At 45.4% G+C, this 22,142-nt stretch overlaps 1 protein-coding gene across 6 annotated transcripts in view; it reads right to left on the reverse strand.

Moving 5' to 3' along the window:
* The window catches only part of LPP (LIM domain containing preferred translocation partner in lipoma), a 686,984-nt gene extending 668,681 nt beyond the window's left edge, over nt 1-18,303 (reverse strand). For 2 of the 6 annotated variants that reach the window (XM_023514821.1, XM_023514815.1), the window contains exon 1: nt 17,344-18,303. The gene's annotated coding sequence lies outside the window, so the exon portion shown is untranslated. The other 4 variants (XM_023514819.1, XM_023514816.1, XM_023514818.1 and 1 more) reach the window with 4 other exon arrangements.
* Between the last annotated feature and the right edge of the window lie 3,839 nt (nt 18,304-22,142).

Consider the following 22,142-nt stretch of genomic DNA (forward strand, 5'->3'; position numbering starts at 1 on the left):
AAAGTTAAGCTGTCCAAGTGACTGGTTTCCCCAGATACTTCAAGAATCAATAATCCACGCCGGGAACATTTAACAGTGCTCTGCCTAGTCCTAGAAAGCAAGAACCCCTCCTCTCCAATTCAGAACCTGCCTCATTATCTGGTTGCCATCAGGTGTCACAAACAAGGCACATCCATCCACTTCTCACCTCCACAGTGGACTGCTTGTGGACAAGACTTGGTCTCACTCATCAAACAACAATATTCATTCAGTAAAGAAATGGTTCTGAAGAACGGTCTCTTGAAAAGAAAAGGAAACCACCACCCCCTTGTTGGCCCCTCCACAGTAGACTTTTGCCTCTAGAAGGTTCCAGAGTAGACCCCATTCACAGGCAGGGCCAGAAAGGAAAATGAGGAGACAAGCAGCTATCTAGCTGGGGAATGATAAAAGAAAGTTGATAGCAGTGAGAGCATAGATGAAAAAGAGAGAAGCTTGGGTGGCAGAGAAGACAATGTGACTAAAAAGCAACGGTCAATAGACAGAAAATGAACCCGAAGGAGTCGGGATGCAGCAGAGCCCATGTTCCAGGAACGCCTACCACGTGTGGGCATGGAACTGGGCTCACGGCAGATGGTTTCCCACCTCGTCAGTCTCAAAAATATATGTGGGATCAAACCATCCAGGTTGGCCTCAGCTTACATTGACTTAGTACATGTTAAAACTTAACGTTTTTGGCTCGGTGCTGGTAGCTCTGTGAGTAGGGCACCACCCACATACACCAAAAGTGGCAGGTTCGAGCCTGGCCTGGGCCTGCCAAACAATGACCACTACAACCCCAAAATAGCTGGACATCATGGTGGGTGCCTGTGGTCCCAGCTGCTCAGGAGGCTGAGGCAAGAGAATTGCTTATGCTCAAGAGTTTGAGGTTGCTGTAAACTGTGACACCATAGCACTCTACCAAAGGTGACTGAGACTCTGTTTCAAATAATAATAATAATAACTTAATGTTTTCTAGTTGAAAAGGCCCAAAGAGTACACCTAGTCTAACTTCAGCATTCAAAGATGGATAAACTGAGAGGCAGATAGAGGAAGACTTGTGCCCCAAACAGAAGCAGAAATAGAACCCTGATCTCCCCCACTCCCTTGCCTGTGCTTTTTTAAAACAGATATGGAAGAGGCAGGCATTGCTAAGAGGCTCTGAAAGAACACAACCTGAGGTTGAACCTCCCAGGGTATGCTGAAATAGATTTGAAGATCAACCTTCAACTCATCTAGCATGTTCCATCTGCTGGCTGCTACTGGAGAAGGGAAAGGTGGTAGCATTATTTCCAATGAAGTGGGTGCCTTTGGGGGAAGAATTTTAAAAGGTAGCTTGCCTTAGATCAGCGGTTCTCAACCTGTGAGTAGCAACCCACAGTAACTGTATTAAAGGGATGTGGCATTAGGAAAGTTGAGAACCACAGCCGTAGATGAACAGAATGATACAGATGAATAAGAATGAAAAACGAAGATACAGGTGATTCACCAGAACAAGGGAAGCTAGGGGGCAAGGAAAGGTGGAGGAAGTGGTACGTGACGGGGTAAATGGAAACTAGACTTGCTAGAAGAAGCTGTCCACGAAGGAGCGAGACGCCCTCTTCAAAGAGATTGGTATTCACGAGGCAGAGGCTCTGCCCCAGACAAGGCATCAGAATGCCTTACAGAAGTGAACCAACCATCAGTTCAGCACTCACTCAGTTGGAACAAAGCCCAAAGCAGACAGTTCTGCATCAAAAAGTCTGCTGCCTCTTACCTTTCCAGATTCAGGCTCTAACAAAAATTGGTCTAAGTTATGTCAATGTGTTAGAGTGTCTCAGCCAAATCAGTCATGTCAAAAGTTCATAGTAGCTCTGTTCCCAGGGACTCTTTGGCAGCCCTCCAGGCCTCTCTGCTTATACAAAGTCTATCTCCCACAAAGCCCAGCTCTTTTCTACGAGGAAAGCCTGCCCTGATTTCATATCCTCCACCCCAGCCAAAAGTCCCTATATCTAAAATCACCCACTTTATCAGCATGCCTTTCAAACAAAATAGAATCCTGCCCTGTGTCACAGTTACTAGGGTGAACGTCTGAGTACCGAGTACCCCTCGGGGCTGTGACAGGCTGGAGAACGGGATCCATGGACCACAGCAGCTTTCCCCAAAGCACATTGGATCACCAATGATGCTCCAAGAAATGCTGGGTAAAAGGTGGGTTCTACGATCAACTAACAACCTGAAAGGTCATAAGGTGTGTTAGTTTACTAGTGACCCAGAGAAGCCAATGATAAAGACACTCATTTAGTTTTGCTTCCCTTGGACTTTCCAAACTTTCTGGGGCTACAGGAGGACCCTTTTACTCATAGAACAGCCTTAGCACTTTGGGAAACCCTGTCACGGAATCACAGCATGCTAAGGGCTCTTCCTGCTCCTGCAGCAGCACCCCACAACGCCCACACTCCACTGTGTCGTCCTTAAGAGCAGGGCCTTGTCTGAATCACCACGGGTCCCTGCAAAGAGCCTTACACGCTGCGGCCCACCAAGTATGTGCTCTATGAATAAACCCAGTCCTCTCATCTGTAAGATGAGAGAACAAAACCAAAAATGTCAAGGTGACCTCTTCCCTATCTTCCTCAGTGTTTACAGGAAGGCCTCACACAGAGAATGTGCTCAAGTCTTGGAAAATGGAATGGAATAGAATGGAAGGAGAAGGGATAAAAAAGTTTCTCAGCTATACCCAAAGCCAAAAGCTTCGGGAACATCATGGACCCAGGTCTCTTCTCTTCCTCCTTAGCCCAAGTTGGGTCTCAATCAGAAGAAAATGAAGGTGTCGAATCAGGAAAGGAAAACCAAAGGCCCTTTGGGGTATGGGGTGGGGGAAGTGGTGTTTGCAAACTGATAGGTATAAACAAGACCTGTCTGTATCTAATTTAGGCTTAATAAGGTAGTTTGCTGAATGTTAATTAAATACTCAGTGGTTGTTACCAACTGTGGTGATTAACTTAATTTTAAATTAAATAAGCAATAAATGCTAAACTGAAGTTCTATTAAATTTTACCCAGCAAGTGAAGAATATAAGGCTCTTAATTGACTTTAAACAAGATAGTTATGGCAAGTTAGTTGAATTTTTATTACCTGAAGATAACTGCCTTATTAAATCTAAATTGTCTATTTTATTTGATAGGGAAATATGTCATCAGACCTTCTCATTTACCAAAAACATGTTGGAAAAGGTTCAATTTGTGAACACTGCTTGGACTGGGGTTCTTTTGTTTCCTGGTCCTGTTCTAATATTAAGTTTATTCATTAAAAAAAAATGAATGTCAATTTAAACACTAGAGAAGTGTAGGAAGGAATTATATTTAAGAAAACTGAAGAGCCAGGTGTCTGTATTTTCGAAACCAAAAGTCAGTATTCTGCTTTTTCAATGCAGATGGTTTAGAGATATTTAACATAACACTGAAATTTCCCGGATGTCTCTACAGTTTAAAAACCATGTGAAATTTACTAGGTATAGAATATAAATGTCTTAAAACAGTAACTAAGAAAATACCGTGAAGGCTATGTTAACCAGTTTTATGAAAACATTTCTAATTATATATAAAACCAGCACATTGTACCCCATGATTGCATTAATATACCCAGCTATGATTTAATTTAAAAAAAACCTATGCATAGCCCCGTGTGGTGGCTCACGCCTGTAAACCCAGCACTGTGGGAGGCTGAGGAGGGAGAATTGCTTGAGCTCAGGAGTTGGAGACTTGCCTGAGCGAGAGTGAGACCCTGACTCCTAAAAAAATGGAAAAAAGAAAAACCCAGCCAGGCACTGAGGCAAACACCTGTAATCCCAGCAGCTTCTGGAGGCCGAGGCAGCGGGATGAACATAGCCCAACTCTGAGGTTGCAGTGAGCGATACAAAACATTTGAAATCATTACTGTTCAGGCTGGGCACAGTGGCTTATGATTGCAAGGGAGGCCGAGGCAGGTGGATTGCCTGACCTCTGGAGTTTGAGATCACCCTGAGCAAGAAAATTTTCTCTAAAATTAGAAGGGTGTTGTGGTGGGCACCTGTAGTCCCAGCTACTTGGAAGGCTAAAGCAAGAACACTGCTTGAGCCCAGAGAGTTTGGGGTTGCTGTGAGCTATGACACCATGGCATTCTACCCAGGGTGACAAAGTGAGAAAAAGAAATAAAATAAAATCATTACTGTTCAAATAAATGGTTGGCTCTGCTACTGAACAAGCTGTGACCGTAGGTAATTAACCTCTCCTTTCTGGGCCTCAGGTACCACACGTGTTCTGTAAGGAGGTTAAAGGGGGGGGATCATTGACCTTATTTTATTTTTCTTTGTAGTACATGCAGACCCCAGAACAGCCTCTTGTACACAGTAGGTGCTCAGTAAACAAGACTAAACAAATGACAAAGCATGAGGTTTACACAACTCAGAATGTTGTTTTTTTTGTTGTTTGTTTGTTTTGCAATTTTTGGCGGGGGCTGGGTTTGAACTCGCCACCTTCGGCATCTGGGCCGGTGCCCTACTCCTTCGAGCCACAGGTGCTGCCCCAAAACTCGGAATGTTAAACATTTTTAGCCCTTTCATATCAAGTTTCTCCAGCCCAATTACTTGACAACTCATATAAAGAGAAACACAAACACAAAACTGCTACTTGAAAAAAAATTTCAGTACTTAAATGCAAATTAAAGCAATAATGAAATCTCACTTCTTACTATTAATTCAGCAAAGACAAGTGCAAGTTACAAAATTAAATTCTGGGGAAGATACAGAGAAACAAGTAGATTCATACACCACTAATAACTCTGCAAATCAGCAGTCTTTCTGCAGGCTGAATGGCAACTAATGTGTAAAAAGTAATAGAAACATTTGGGATTTGTTTGTGCCTGTGATTCTCCTTTGAAAGAACTTAAACCTATTTAGCCAGTCAATAAACATTTATGTCTACTATGGGTCATACTCTATGGGGAAATAAAAGGGCAGAGGCCAGCTGATTGGGTTGACAGAGAACCCAAAGAAAGCAGAGAGAACATTTTTCAGCGGCACTACGTAGCAGGGTTTGGGGCTTCCCTACACCACCCATAGAATTCTTTCCACAGTCCTGTAAGGGGAAAGACACCATCATACCCTTTTACACATGAGGAGTTGGAAGTTAAGAGAGGCTAAGTAGCCAGTACAAGGTTATCTGGCTACCAAGTGGCAGAGTCATGATTCGAATCCAAACCTCTGGCTTTCCAAACCATCCAAACAGTTTCTACCATATCCTTGACAGATAATCACACAGTCCAAGGGACAGAACAGTAATGGCTACACAGGTAAGTCCAAGGAGGTGCTCAGTTTTTTTAGTACTTAATATATTCTTAAAGCTCAAACTGCCAGTTGTTGATGCATTTATATTATTAATTCATTCGTATTAAATTCTTACCACATACAGGAATATGAACAAAAGCCAGAAACCGACGCAGAGATGTGCGCAGGAAGGGGACAAGAAGAATGTGATACTGCACCAAGAGGAAACGTAAGTCCTGGTTCAACCTCCAAAGAGCACCGGCCAAGTTCTTAACCTTTCCCAGCCTCAAGTTCCCGATTAAACCTGGATAATAACAATAACTACTGGCAGGACTATTGAGACAACTTTCCTGTAATTTGTAGGAAAACACATAAACTGTAAAGCCCTATAAAAATGGCACACGCAGAAAATGCCGCACTGTATTGGTTGTTTCCATTTTGATCAGGATCATACAGCCTGGCCTAGGCCACCAAGCTTTCCCCGGTGAGCAGGTAATTATTTATTGGCACCAGAATGTGTGCCCCTTATTTATCGGGCACCAGAATGTGTGTCCCACCCCAACCCTAAGTGAACTACAGGCCACAGTGCTTACAGCCCAATCTCTCTCTGCCTTTTGTCTGACATGACTAAAATAATCCTCAGGAGCCAAATGGATAAAGGACACCCAGATAAGATTGGTGTACATACCTATTCCCAGGAATTTAAAAAAAGAAAAAGTCAATGTTGACACGCCTCAGAGACCTTCTGCGTCAGCTTCAACCAATGCCTGGATTTTCACCAGTCAGCCACTGCTTGAATATTGCCAATGATTAGGGATTCAGTAACTCCAGAAAGAGCCAATCTCACTTCATTCAGAATTAAGAGGTTTCGTGGAATCCTCACAAGATAAAGGATTCTTTCAAGAACTACGTGTTCATTCTGTCACCCTTCTAAAACACTGGGCCGAGGGCAGGATCACCTCAGAGTGACGCTGGGGCCAGGGCTATGGATTTCACATATGTCTCCCCCTCAGGGCCTGGTTTTCCTCTTAGGTAAAATGAGCAGATTAGGTGACTTCTATTCTACCTGCGAATCATCCCTCAGATCTACTGCCTCAATCCTAATTCAGTTTTGCTTTATCATTTGCCTTGTCTCTTGTTATCTCTAGAACTCTCTCCTTTAATCAACCCAGCACCCCGTATCCACTTATTAATATGTTCCCACAGCACAGGTCTAGTCCTCTCACTGGCCTGCCTGATGGTCCTCTCTGTTCAACTTCTCAACACAGCAATCGAGGTCTTTCTCCACCTAGGCCTCCACCCACCTCTCTCCATGGCCTCTCTGCTATGCAGTCCTCCACCATAACTCCAATTTCCCAGGCACCACATACTCCCCCCTCCATTACTGTCTGTCATTTCCCTCACTTAAACATCCTCTCCTCCCCAGCCCACCAAATTCCAACTCATCCTTCCATGCCCGATCAAGTGACAATCTCTTCACCGGGGAAGTTTCTCCAGGTGCCTAGTTAGTCACCATCTGATCAAGACCATCAGATATATTTTACACAAACTTGTGCAAGACGATTTGATTGTTTATAGTCCTCCTGGAAGCAGGGATCACTCTGGATTCATGCTCCCATCCCCAGAACCCAGATTACACTTTCACTGATTCATTCACAGGCGCACCTGACACCTGGTCTCAAACAAATAAATCCATGAATGTGTCCAACTGATGGCCAAAATATATTTAGGGTCTTATCCAGCTGTCACTCCTGGGACCCTAATATTCTCCAAGTGAGGCTGCTAGGCTATCGCCAAGAAGAGAGACTTCCATAGTGGAAATGATGGGCTCCTGGAACACTGACCTACCTTTCACCTCATTCTAAGAAAAGGTGCTGCTTACCCACTTGATCCCTGCAAAGCTTCCTTCCCCGTGAGTCACCGCACACCCCACCCTCTGGGTGGCAACTCCTCACTGCAGTTCCTGAAAACAATAGGTGCCAACCGAGTTGTTTTCTTCTTGGATTCTAAATAAGAAGTAGCTTCAGTGGAAATTCATTAGAAAGCAAGGGGGCAGGTGACTCTGCTGACCTCTTGGCACAGAATTTGGTACGGCATTGGGCTTCCACAGTTATAGTTGGAGATCATCATCAAGATGAGCTGCTGGATTTGAAATAATAGATACAGGAACCCAGCTAAAGTAAGACTCAAGTTTATTTCTTTGCTATCATTAGCCAGAGCAATTTTGGCCACCTATTCACCTTGAGCTAAACCTTCCCATGCTCCAGTGTTGGACCCAAGGCCCAGCCCTTCCAACAAGCTTCTGTACCAGCTCCAACAGACTCAGATGGTCTAGTGTCTTTCACCTGTACCTCTCTCATGGCACTTTTTTATGTTTTAGATACATATTAACATATTTTTACCAACATCAGTAAACACTAAGTGCCTACAATCTTGACATCCCCTTCAAACATCCTTGAACTTTACTTTTATAAAAATGGTTCATTCAACAGACATTTCTTGAGCACCTACCTAGCACCTGCTCTAACAAGAATAGCAGATGTTTGCTCAGTCCCTACCTGAGGCCTGGCTCATGCACATTGCTTGCACGGCCCCACTCAGTACTCACCTATAAGTACAGTGACCACATAATTTATCTTCTAAATTAGAATACCTCTAAGGGTAAAAGGGGACACTATTAATACTACTAGGTCAAAGGCATAAAATAGAGATGTCCTGGGTAAACCAGAAAGTATGGTCACCCTGCCTGTGGAGCAGGTGTTGTTGCTGTACCCATTTCTACAGATAAGGACACAGAGGCTGACTTTAAGGACACTGATTCCTTGACATACAAAAATGTTCTCTAAAAATGCCAAAGAACTCACAGTACATACATCACAGCCATCTTCCACCAACAGGGGAAGGTACTTGTGCCTTCTGATGACCCCTGCAAGGTGGTGGCCCAACTGCTGGGTGATGGCCTAAGTAACTAAGGAGCACTGCCAAGTGCTATGGCAGGATAAGCATGCACACTGGGGTGGAGGGAGACCCAAGCGCTACTTTAAATCAGTCCCCTGGCCTGCCCTGATCTTCAGGCTTCTATGTGAATCACAGGGGCCCTCCCACTGTGCTGCAAGGCCACAACACAAGCAATTACTGCAGAGAAGCAAACCCTGTAGGGCAGAAAGGTACAAACATAACCCCAAAGACGGAACAGTCACAATAGGAGAAGGGTGACTGCACAGCCATTCGCTGGTGACAAACCTCCTCTCTGCAGAGCACAGAAATGCCAGTGGACGCCTGCAGCACTCCCCCCGCTTTCTGGAGCACACTATGCCCACAGTCATGCCCTCATTAATAAGAGTCTAAAAATGAGTAAGCTGGGAAACGAAATAGTACTTGTTACCACCCCCGGGGAGCACCTTCTATTACACAGCACAGCTAGAACTTGAACTAGGAGCTTTCTGTGTCTAAATACCACGATCCCACTAGCAGAGTAAGGCACTGTCACAGTGGGCCTGATGCCTGGCCAGGAACCAGTCTGGCCGCAGGGACATACTGCATGACTGTCCACGAAGCTCTGTCACAGAAATTCTCCTGGTTCTCACAAAGGCATATGACATATGATCTCTACTGAAAGACAAGTGAGGCTCAGGGATGTTCCAGAGCTTGCTTAGGATCACAGGGAACATGGTTGGCTCAAACACAAGTCTGAGTTTTCCCTGTGACAGTACCGAGTCACAGGTACTGCCAACATGAAGTAGCGTGGGGAACTAGGTCCTCCAGCTCCACAGTCCCGAATCTGATTTTCTTTTTCTTTTCTTTTCTTTCTTTCTTTCTTTTTTTTTTTTTGAAACAGAATCTCACTATGTCGCCCTTGGTAGAGTGCCTTGGCGTCACAGCTCACAGCAACCTCAAACTCTTGGGCTTAAGTGATTCTCTTGCCTCAGCCTCCCAAGTAGCTGGGACTACAGGTACCCAACACAATGCCCAGCTATTTTTTTATTGTAACTATTATTGTCTGGCAGGCCTGGGTCAGGTTCAAACTGACCAGCTCTGGTGTATGTGGCTGGCACCCTAGCCACGGAGCTACAGGCAACGAGCCCCAAATCTTACTTTTAACCTTGCCTTACAGTCTCAGATACAAGCAGACAATGCTACTCATTACTACTAGTGAAATAATCATGAGAGTTTCTCACATGTGTAAAGGGCTTGCTAAGGACATTCACATCCATACACTCACTTGCAAAAGGAGCAGGACAGGAGTGTCAGAGCTGACAGTCTAATTTTCACTCTGCCCATTAGGTCCTATGCCCCAGTGGGAAGGTTTTTTCACCACCCACTATCTGCAAGACAAAATTGATCCTGGCAACCAACCCATCTCTTGGATTGCAACAGAGAAAACTAAGTAATAAAAAAGACTTATCAAATGCATTTGCTACATCAAGTACTATGAAGGTCATGAAATACAAATAGATACCGTGAGAAGGGTTGTGATGGGCAGGTTTAAGAGGGAAAGAAAAGAAAGGAGGATCTACCTTGCAAGGGATCTAAGACTGTCAGCCTAAAACCTGTAAGCAAACAAAGAGAAGTAAAAGTAAAAAGAGAACTGTGGGTAGTGGGGGCAGGGAGCTGTCACAAGCAGGGGACCTTGGAGTTAGCATGGAGCTATAGCTTAGTACTTGCAGACAAGCATCAGTGGCAGACACCCATGGCAGGTAACTGCCATGGCAGTCACATAGCTAAGTCCCCCAACCACACCGCACTCAAACTGAACGATCTCAATCACTTTCTTTGCAAAGTGCAAAGCCCAAGGTTCAAGCCCGAGGTTCACTACCCTCGAGTCATATTCCCTCCACAAATTCTCCAAAGCAAAGTGCCTGGAGGGCGGGGAGGGGCTGGGGAAGGAATGTGTCAGGTGCAGCAGAAAGAGAATGAAAAATAACCCGGGAACCAGTCTGGCCTGGGAGTAAGGGCTATGGCCCAAGTCCAGCTCAGCTGACAAGGGTGTGACTGAGCAAGCCTGACCCCTTTCTCTGAGCCTCGGTTTCCTCATCTGCACAAGATGGAGGTCAGATGACTCTGACCTGCAAGGCCCCAGCCCATGCAGATACAGCAGGAGCTGCCTAGCAGCTTGTGGCTTCTAGCTGACCACAAGCTATCATGTCCATAAAATAGTTTTTTCCAGCCAAGACTGATGAGCTGGCAAATACATAGTAATCAGAAGGACAAAAGTAGGAAATAAACCACCTGATATTATGCTACCAGCAAATAGTTTCTGGAATCCATTTTTCCTTCTCCAGTCTGCTAAACTGATAAGGCCTGTATCTCCTCTGGAACATTTCAGCAGCCTCCTAAGCTGGGTGTCTGCCTCTGGTCTTAACCGGCTATCATTCTGCCACCAGAGCACTTACTTTGAAACACAGATCCAAGGACAAACTCCTTTTCTCAAACAGTAAGAAAAGCATTCCTTCCTCTGCTCGCCTGCCACTGTCCTCAGCTCCGTCTACCAGGTCTTTGCCATGGTACCCTCCCTAACTTGACCTATCTCTCACAGAGAGCTCCAAATACACAATTATGCTCCCTTCAACACCGCTAGGCCTCAGGCCTCTGCACATATACCAAGGTCCCTCTGCCTAGAAAGCTCTTCCACCCCTGGCCACCACGTGAACTCCTAGTCACTCCTCCAAACATCTTCTTTTCTGTAAACATTCACCAGTGCTTTCAGTGGTTGGTTACTCTTTCCTTAGTGTTCCCAGAAGAGCTTTGCTCATCACTTTATTGGGATGCTCTACATTGTATCCATTTATTGATTTATTATATTCTAGCTTAGCCTCTTTTCTACGTTAGAATGAAAAACCTTGAAGGGAGATCCTACCTTAATTTTCTTTGTAAGCCAGTACCCACCATTTCTGTCTGGCACAGAGGAATCACTTTGTACACACGTACTGAATTTAATACAAGAAACTGGTTATATGTGGTCACACTCACATGTGTAGCAAGAGTCAAGGCATCTAGAAATCGCTCCATGCTACAAGGCTGATTTTGATCTTGATCTTAAAGGCTCATAGGATTAACAGCAGGCATAGACAGACTAGAAACTCCAGGTAGAGAAAACAGCATAAGCAAAGGCATGGGTTAAGAAAACAGAGGAATGTTCAAGAACAATATAACCAAGGGCTGTGTGAGGGAAATGTGAAAGAGCAGTGCAAGTGCACTTAGTTTTAGCACAGCTGATGCAGCAACCCTGACCACCACACTCCTGGTCCTGCCAATCTGCAAAGGGTGGCAGGACTGTCCAACACCACCGGAGCTGTGACAGCTGGAGCACAGTGATTCTGAATCTAGTCCTGGGACTCCATAGGCCTAGGATTCTGGGGCAGGAAAAACAGCCCCCTAACCCCCCATGACTGCTATCCTGTGGTTTCAGTCACTCCCTCTCTTCATCAAGCAAATATTTCTGGAGCGCCTAGAATAAAGTGACCAGACGTCCCACTTTTTAACAATTTGCCCTGCGTCCCACAGCGTTTTTAAAAAGTCCCAATTTTTGGAAAGAATGCACAACAAGCTAGGGAACGGTGGGACAACAGGAAGGAAATATAGGTTTTCGGCTGCTGAAAGGTTAATGTAACTCCATTTGGGAATGAAGAGGTTAATATAACTTCATTTGGAAATGGAGTTATATATATATAAACTCCCTACTCCCCTCCTGGGCAAGGTCGCCCAGGTGGACCAGAGCCCTACTCCTTTGAGCCACAGGCTCCGCCCTATGCATAATTTTTTTAATGTATTATATTTGTACACTGTACTTATGTTGAAATTAAAAATATATATTACAATACTATTTTTGCATTCTATGAAAATTTTTGTTGCTCCATATAGACCAAATTTTTAATTAAGAACCGTCAATGGTGTCCCACTTTACCAATGTTAAAATCTGGTCACCTTAGCCTAGAACATACCAGGTACTCTTCTGGGCACTGGGAATACGGCCATTAACAAAGTAGACATCGCTGCAATCCTCAAGAAGTGTCTTTATGGTGGAGAGAAGCGGACAAGCAAATATGTAAGATGAAGTGGTGATTGATTCCTGCTTATATTGTGTCAATAAACACTGTTCATTCACTTAACAAACAGCTACTAAGTATCTTTAGAGGACAGAGATAAGAGGGACTCAAAGATCAGAAAAACAAGATCTTACTCACCTGCTGGGTAGCATTCCTGGGGTCTGTCTTCTCTGGCCAGAAAAACAAGCAGCTCATCCACACCTTAATCTCTAGGTCATCAAAATGCAAATGACCCGCCTGAAGCAGGTAGGTGATAGAAAGGCCTGCAGTTAGATCCCTCTGAGCTCTGAGCCAGAAGACTTTAGCAGAAGAGCTCAGTGTGACCCAGAGGAGGGCAGGATCCAAAAGGAGCTGCCTGGTTCAACTCAAGAGAACATCTAGCACTGTCAGAAGAGCCACAAGATAAAGGGCAATGACTGAGATAGAGACCCTATCACTCCCCACTGTGTTACCTAATTGCTCCAGCTGTCTCTTTATAGGGAGGCTTCAGCTCAGATCACTGCAGGGGACTGGGGAAGGGCCCTGTGGAGGGGCAGGTCGTTTGGAAGAGATTCCATCCTCTCCAGTTAGGTCTGGGAAGAGAAGGCACCCAAGGTTGAGGACACAGTGAAGAGGGGCTATGACAGCACCAGTGTGGAACTGAGAAGCCTGCTCACCCAAGTAAATCATCAATTGGATGTGGGCTGAATTAAATTCTAGGGAAGAACACCAAAAAACAACACTGATTTGAATTGTTGGTGGTTGGAAACACAGAAAAGAGTGGTGAAGAGGCTATAAATGGGGCAAAAGAGCAAAGGTCACTTAGTAGTTATGTAACTTTACTTCAACACACTCATTTTCTCATCTGCAAAATGAAACTGATAATCATAAAACCTACTCTAATGAATCCTTATGATCATTACAAAAGCACATGGTAAGCACTCAAAAATGTTTCAAAATTATATTATTTCTAAGAAAAAGGAAGATAAACATTTTCTAGCCTCAACTGTGTAATTCACCTGCTCCCAAGCATTAACCTCATTAACCCTTCAGTCGCCCCATCTACCTACCAGTCCCACTTCTGTGACCAGCATTTCCCAAGCCTCTGAGCAGCCCAGAACGGCTTCCCACAACACAGTGAATTCCCTCCTCCCTTCCCCTGACCCTCATGTGCTCCCCTCCTCTGCATCTTCAAGGCAGTGATGTCCACCCAGCTACCCACTTCCTGCACGCAGCAGGACCACTTCATCTGCCCCCATCCTCACCTCAAGCAAGTTTCTTCCAGCAAGGCAGAGCATTCCTAAGCCATATTCCAGGAAAAGTCCCACCCACTCAGCTCTGAGCTTCTAATTACTGCCCTGGGTCAAAGTCCTAGGTTTACTCAAGCTAAAAGTTACTAAAAGTGCTACAAGGCCTTCTGTATTACCATACAAATACCTAATCCCTCAGAGATGATTCCAGAGCCTTGTTCTCCTGTGAATCATTTAATGGTCCCTTTGTCAACCATTACTTGAAATTTAATATAAAAAAAAAAAAAGAAGTCCTCACCTTTCTCCATTTTCCACAGTCCTCTTTACACGGGCCATTCATAACCCAGCCTCCAGAATAAAGCGTCTACTTCCTCCATCTGCAGAGGCTGCTGCCTTTGCCCAGCAGGGCCTTCTCTCACCTGTCCTTCCACCTACATAGTCTCCTACCCGTTCACCTAGGTCACCACCCCTCAGGGAAGCCCTTAATACACTGATATGTACAGAACGCCCAATGGGGTTCTCGCTACCCCAGCCTATCCTATCCTTGCAGAGTTCCTCCCAGCACCAGTGGACAGTTAAAGGAAAGTGTGCATTAATTTCTGTAAGGCATCCCCCAACCCCAACCACACAGACACACACACACACACACACACTCCATGTGCTCCTTCATCCTCAAGGACAAGAACCTCATTGTCCACCCAGGGCCTAGCAAAGTTTCTTCATAGTGAGCAGGCTCCAACCTCTGGTTTTACCGTGTTATCTGCCATTTTCTTCCTTTCTTATTTCCATTTAACGCAGCATCTCCATTGTAAGCTTTGCCCAAGTTCTGGGTTGAAATTTTGAGCGTATCTCCAATTATTTGTATGACCTTGGGCAAAGCTTACAACGGAGATGGCAGCATCTTGGGGGATATTTAAGACCCCAGTTGAATATCTGACGGGAAAGTGTTTTGTAAACTGCAATGTACATTAATAAAGGACAGGATCAACACATTTTATCAAATTTAAACCACCAACTCCAAGATGTGTCCTTCGCAACATAGAATGAAAAATCTGTTCAACTATGACACATCCATGACTATAAGACAATCCAGATTTCAGTGATATTAAAATGTTAAAAAGAAAAAAATGTATTTTCAAACTGAAATCAAGCAATTTGTCTCAATAAAATACAGAAAACTAAGGGCCGAGCGTAGTGGCTCACCGCTGTAATCCCAGCACTTGGGAAGCCAAGGCGGGTGGATTGCCTGAGCTCACAGGTTCAAGGCAAGCCTGAGCAAGAGTGAGACCCCACCTTTAAAAAATAGCCAGGCATTGTGGTGGCTGCCTGTAGTCACAGGTACTCAGGAGGCTAAGGCTAGAGAATCACTTGAGCCCAAGAGTTTGAGGTTGCTATGAGCTGTGATCCGATGGCACTCTACCAAGGTGACAAAGTGAGACTCTGTCTCAAATAAAATAAAATACAGAAAACTGCTATAAAATTTTCATATTTGCCAATGACTCATAATAGGTACTCAGCAACTTACACATATGTCAAGTAAATGAACAAATACTCACTGATAATATTCTTAGGCCAAATTATCACTTCTCTCATTGGAATCTGGCAGCAGGATGCTTCCCAGTGCCAATCCCCCTCTAAGCCATGTGCCAACCTGCTAAAAACCCTCAAATGATAACTTCCAGTCTTACCCAAACTCCTTAGCCTGGCATTTGTAACTTTCATCACCAAGTCTCCATCTCTCCCACCCACCACTTCCTGGAACATGGAGGGATCACCTCCCTCCCAGAATATGTCACTGAAAGAAGGGTCCTACTCAGTCTCAGCCATAGCAATGAGCTCAGCAGCTCTGCTTCCTCTCCCTCCGCCTCAACCCAAAACCAACTCTAGGCCTGTATCTCTTACAAGGAGCCTAACTTTGGGGGACTGCCTGACCCTAAGGCCCCAGGCTTATACCCCTACCACTCAGACAGCTAATCCCATCTAGAATCCATATTCTACACTGCAAAGGCTTGGGTGTTGGGTTTAGAGGCTGCCGTACAAAAATTAAATACAAACTGCACACTTTCCTTTAACTGTCCCCTGGTGCTGAGAGGCGCTCTGCAAGGAAAAGGGCTCGGGGTGGGATGGAGAGAATGCTACTAGGGTCTGGCCCCTCACCATCCACCATTATTCACTGTAGACTCCAAGATTAACACCAAGACACTGCCCTCTCCAAGCTTCTCCCAGTCACCACCACCCTCTGGGGCCTTGAGCTTTTCTTCTATCCGTTAGAGGGAGGGAGGGAGCGGAGGGGAAAGGGGATTACCTAGTTTCTGAAAGGTGCTCCTTCCCAGGCACACTTTCCCTCCCTTGACTTACAGGCTTTCCTAAAATGCACTGTTCAGGGAGAGGTGAGCCATTAAGTCACTCACACCTAAGTGATGATGAGTTTTAGTGGGGTGGCAAGAAATTTAGAAAAGGAAGAGGAGCTAGAAAGAGAAAGGAGACTGGAAACAAAGTTAAGTGAGTCTTAAGAAACTCAGAGAGGGCCCTGAGTTTTCACTAACTGATTTGGGGGTGGGGGGTGGGCAGGGGATACCTCCTAAGAAAAGGAAAGCCAGAGAGAATACTCCTTTCTCTTAGGACCCCAAGGTACCAGAGCCACTGCCCCGTCAAAGCACTCAGGCACAACTCCACTGATTAGCTCATCTCCCGTCACCACCACCCCCACCCCAAACCCCACACCTCCAACGTGAGAACATCCAGTGTCATCCCCACACAATTTAGCGTTCTCTGCTCTGCAGTTCTCTCGCAGAGATGGTCTTCCTCCGCGCCCCTGGCTGGCTTCAAACAACTCCCCATCCTTCAAAAACCCTGATTCTTTGGTCCCTCTCTAGGGACCAGAAAATAAAACTTTTCCCCCTGCAAAAACTTTGCGCGCCCTTTTCCCCACCACTTAGCCCTTGTTTTCCAGGGTCAAGTTTGCCTCCCAGGTTCCAATGAGCACTCCTTGAGGGCAAAGTCTCAGAAGGCCCAACACACCCAGCACACTGCCTGCCACACAGTAGGGACTAAAGAAATTCTTAGGAAAAGGAAACTAGAAGTCTGGAGCCATCTAGTTTAATTATGACTTAGCCTCAAATAAACGACTTCCTGGAAGACCCTCCCTTTCTTTGGGCCTCTGTTGCCTCAACTGTAAAATGGAAGGACTTGGATGACTGGGTCCCTAGGCCATTTCCACTGTGACAACTGTGATTCCGCGAAAGCTTAAGCGGATGGGCGTGGCCCCGCCCCTTGGGCGCCCAGAAAAGTCCGAGCAGGGGGCGCTCAGGAAAAGGCTCCAGTCCCACCCAGCCCGGGGTGAACGCTTCCCCCAAAACTCTGGGCCCCCCTCCCCCATGCTGTGCACCCCGTGATTGGGCCGCGGCCGGCACTTCCGCACCGCGGGCCTGGTGGCCCGAGCAGGGAGCGCGCCCTGAGCTCTACACCCCGCGCTCCTGCCACCCCGGAGGCGCTCGCGCCCGGGGAGGGCTGGGGGTTCCCGAGGCACCCGCGGGCGGAGGGTGGGGGGAAGGAAGGATTTGCGACAATACCTCGGGGAGGAGGCAGCCGGGGCAGCGGCGGCGGCGGCGGCGGCTGGAGGCGGAGGCAGAGGCAGAGGAGGAGGTGCCGGGGCACTCCCCCTCCCATTGTCCCCGGCCGGACAGGCCCTGCCCCGCGCCCCGCAGTGGCCCGGCCGAGCGCACCGCCCGCGCCCAGCGCCCGGTCTTGGGGCCGCGCAGCCAACCCTTACCTTGCAGCGCCCGGCTCTCCCCCGCTCGCTATAGCTACTTGTCCCGGGAAAGCTCGCGCGGGGCCCGGGAGCGAACCCACAGACAAAAAGTGAAACTTCGGCAGGGCAGGAGCGGCTGCTGGTTGGTGCCTTTCCCCCTCCTTCCTCCCCACCGTCCCCACCCCCTCCCCTCGGTCTCCCGTGCGGTGCCCTGAGCGCTGGAGGCTGACGTCAGGGGCCTGAATTCCTGACTTTGCCTGCATACATTTGTCCATGTAAGGTATGGGAAGGCGTGTGCCCGCGGGGCCGCCGTGCGGACCTCGCCTGGCGGGGGAGGGGACCGCAGCCCGCAGCGGCTTTGCCAAAAGGTGGGCGCTAGGAGGGCATTGCATTTCCTGGGAGGAAACCGGGGAGACGCGGGAATGCGGGGAGCCTGCAAAGGAGGAAGGGAAAGGGAGATGTGGAGGCTTTGCCTGTACTGGAGGAAGAGGAAGGAGACGTAGGAGGAAGCGGCCGAGTGGAGGTGCTGCTAGAGAAATAGGGGGACCTGGCACTACTGTCGCGGCGTCCGATTGGGGCGCTGAGCCTGAGGGGAACAGATCCTGCTGTGGGATCCCGTTCCGAGATCTTCCGCGTGAGCCTCGCCCTGGATTCCCAGCAAGACTCCAAACTTACAGGATGTCAGAGCTGGCAAAGACCAACTTCCATCCAACCCGTCCAGTTGGCAAATGAGAACTCTGAAGCTCCTGGAAGAGAAGTGACTTGCACAGGATAACACATTCAGCAGACCAGAAGCAGAACCCGCGACCGTGCTCTGCTTCCCGGCTGGTTCCAGCCTCCAGACAGGGCCCTGACTCCTTCCCGCCCCCTGAGACCTGGACCTGGTTCGATGTCTGCGGGCGGCGATGACCACCCAGTGATTACTTGTCTTGGCCCGGGAGCCAGTTCCTGGAAGGTTCTGGTTGACAGTGAACCCTGAATTGCAATGACAGTCAGTTGCTTGAGGGCAACTTCCTCGTCCTGTGCACAAATAAACGAACGCCTGAAGAAGTTAACGTTTGCTTCTTAGCTCTACGTGGAAACCCAGAAAGCTTGCTCTGTGCTGTGTGCCATAGGCTTCCAAAAAAGCCCGCAAACTGGGTGAACTGGTTTGAATAAAGACAAGCCTGTTCTTGGAAGGTTTGAGTGGGATTTTTTTCCTCTGACATTTGTAAATGTGAGCAAGGATGAGAACCACCATTCCTGTGCCAAGGATTTATAATGGGCTGCAGCCATTGCCAGGAAGGCACTGCAGACCTGAGACCCCATTTCCTTGTATTACTATCCCATTCATAGCTGAAATAATAATCTCTCACCTCAGCACATCCCGAAAGCTCTTTCTCACCCACTTACTACATCTTCAATTGAGTTAGATAGGACCAACTATAGCCACGCCCTCCTCTTTTTTTAATAGAGTCTCAACACTTGCCCCCACGGTAGAGTACTGTGCTGTCACAGCTCACAGCAACCTCAATAAACTCTTAGGCTTAAGTGATTCTCTTGCCTCAGCCTTCCAAGTAGCTAGGACTACAGGTGCCCACCACAACACCCAGCTATTTTTCTGTTGTAGTTGTCATTATTGCTTAGCTGGCACGAGCTGGGTTTGAACCCGCCAACCTTGGTGTATGTGGTGGACACCATTAAGCACAGTAGTACCAGCCTGGAGCAGAAACCCTTTTTTTATTTGAGGCAAACTCTGGGAAAAAATAGGAATACACAAGCACCTGAACTCAATAGTCCCACCCAGGTCACCTAACTAATCCCTTTTATCTTTCCACCCAATGAGCAGACCCTGACCTTTATCGGGACCTAATCGTGAATTTTGAAAGCACAGTATAAATTACCCAGTCATGAAAACTCCCAAAACATGGTTCTACTAAGTTTGGATTTTGGTAGAATTCTTTTACCAAAGAATTCAAGAAAGAAATTTAAAAAGGGTGGTGCCTGTATCTCAAAGGAGTAGGGTGCTGGCCCCATATGCCTGAGGTGGCACATCCAAACCCAGCCCCAGTCAAAAACTGCAAAAAAAAAAAAAAAAAAAAAAAGAAAGAAAGAAATTAAAAGAAAACACACACACAAGTTACTGGATTTATTTACTGAGCACCTTCCATGTGCAGCATTTTTTAATTAAGAGTTTTCTAGGCTCAAATTACATAACCTTTCTCTATCTGTGTTCCTCTTAACTTTCTCATTTACACATACAAAAATATGAGCTCAGGCAGAGATAAGGTCGTGAGTATCCACCTATTTCACACAATAATGAAATATTTTTCTCTTTGCAACCAGTGTGGTTTGACATGGGAAACATGAGCTCTTAAAAGATATTTCGTTCTAGGGCTTTAAAAAGATCAGATCCTATTATAACCATGCACTCGCTCTATGTTAAATTTTTCAACATAAATCACATTCTGAGTACTGTTTAGTATGAAAAAAGTAGTAGTATCACATAAAGTAAGAATGGATATCCCCATCCTTATCAGGTATAACGGGACTTGACCAGCATTTTCCCCCCAGTAACCCACTTATAAAGAATAATATGATTCTAATGAGGATTAATAAGATTTAATAAGGTGTAATTAGAGTCATTCATTTCCTGTATCATACAAGTTGTAAGAGGGCTGTGTTGGATCCAGACATGCTACTAATTATGTTGAAACTATTCTGTCAGTGTGCTGAGGAAGATCACTGGTTTCCTTCTCCAGAAATATTTATGAATTGCCCTAGAGAGTGTGATGTTAGCAAGAGCATTCTATAAAGTTAATCACAAAAGATAAACATGATTGGTGAGGCACTCAGCAGAGTAAGTGACAAAGTCATAAATTAAATGCCGGGTGAACGCACCCATGTTGTCATCAGTGCTAACCCGAACTAAAAGCCGCATTCTCATTTGCCATTCATGTGTACGTTCACTTTTCTCAATATACTATTAAAACTCGCTATGTGCAGGGGTTTGGGCCAGATGGCTAGGCTGTATAAATTTGCAGACTTCATGCTAGAAAAATGCCAGTTTACCAGTTCAGAGGCTAAATGAAGCACAGAATTTCTGATGAGGCAGGGGTCATTTAGTCTAAGGAGGACACACTGGTGGCCTGAAGGTCAATAGCAGCATTCTGGACTGGACTTACTGGCCCCCAGTGGTGGCACAAAAGACTTAGCTTTTGTGGCTGGGGTCCCACCTTTCTTGCTTATCCATTACAATCTTGTACCTAATAGCTTTTGTATAGCTCAAGGTCAGGGAAGGTTTTCATGTTGGAAGGCTGTATTCATGATACTTCAATTAGATATATTTTAAAGGTACATTATTTTTTAAAAATCTAATTATTATGTACTTAATAATTTAAAAAATGAAAACTATTTGTTAATTGTAAAGTTAACTAGCCTTGTAATAACTTTGTTGTGTCTGCTTTTTCTTAGAATGTATTTGGATACTTGGTTGCAGCGTGAGGGACCACAGTTTCAGTTGCTCTCCTAGACATGGGTACCAGTCATTTATGACTTTAAGAGGATCTTGATTTGGGTTAGGCAGAAGAATGTAGATTCACAGCAGTAAGTGATTGAAAAACAAGAAAGCATTTTTCAGGCATGTTGCCAAAGGCATAGGTATTCTGCATTTTTTCATATTTCAATTTGATCTTTCCAAGCATCAAACAGTGACTTCAAAATGTCATCTATGGGAGCTCAATCAATTCTGTAGTTCTTTAGATGCTTTGATGATATCACCTAGGTGAGGCTGAAATGCTAATTTGAGTGTGATGTCATGATTCTCAAAGTCAGTGAACCTTTCACTGTATTCTCCAATAATAGCTCTATAACAGCTGCATATCCTTCATCTGATTCATATATATCTCATCGATGACCTTTGTTAACTGGGGAAAAGTTTCATCCAAAATTTCCTTTTGAAAAAGAAGTGTCTTTTTTCAAAATACTTGGATTTTTTGCCACATAAATATATAGACTTTGTTTTACCTTGTAAAGAAATATGCAAGTCATGTTTACTTGACATAACACAAAAATGCTGTATTCCTATAGAAATCTTCTTTCATTAATTCCATTACTCATTCTGTTCTTCATAAAAGTTAAATATCCTTTCTCACAGAGAGAAAATTTTGGCTAACACTTATCCCTGTGATAGCCAGTGTACTTTAGAATGATAGGGCAAACCCACACTGAATACCTCATTGCCCAACTTTAGCCTGTTACAATGCTGACAATGCTATGTTGCATTTCCAGGAACATAGTTAATAATACTTACAACTTGTTGCAAAGTGTCACTTAAAATAGTAGCTTTAGTAGAGCTTTTGCTGATGTAAGATAAAATGAAAAGAAATGAGAGAGTAGCTGCATCTGTTAACACATTTTTTAATCTGTGAAATAAACCCTTCATGTTTTCCTGTCACGGAAGGTGCACCATCAGTACATACACTCACTACATCTCCCAAATTCAGTCCAACTTCACGACAGTTACCTTGAAAGTTATTGAAGATAATATCTATTCCCTGTGTTCTAGTCACAAGAGTGGCCAAAGTGAGTAATTCTTCATAGCAAAGAAAATCTTTTATTATGACCCAAATAAAGTATAAAGCCTATGCCATGTATGTAGTACAATTTGATTCATCCAAAGCAATCAAATAATATTTATTTTCCTTTTGAAGCATTGCATGAAATTACTCTATTAAATGGAAGGCTAATTCATGCTGCTAATCACAGTTGTTGTTCTGTTTGAAAAAGGCATTGTACTTTGAATGTTATGGGACTCTAAGCATCCTACAACTTCAACAATG

Source organism: Otolemur garnettii, unplaced genomic scaffold, assembly GCF_000181295.1.
Source record: "Otolemur garnettii isolate 467f Iridium unplaced genomic scaffold, OtoGar3 scaffold00060, whole genome shotgun sequence".
In the NCBI taxonomy this organism is placed as follows: Eukaryota; Metazoa; Chordata; class Mammalia; order Primates; family Galagidae; genus Otolemur; species Otolemur garnettii.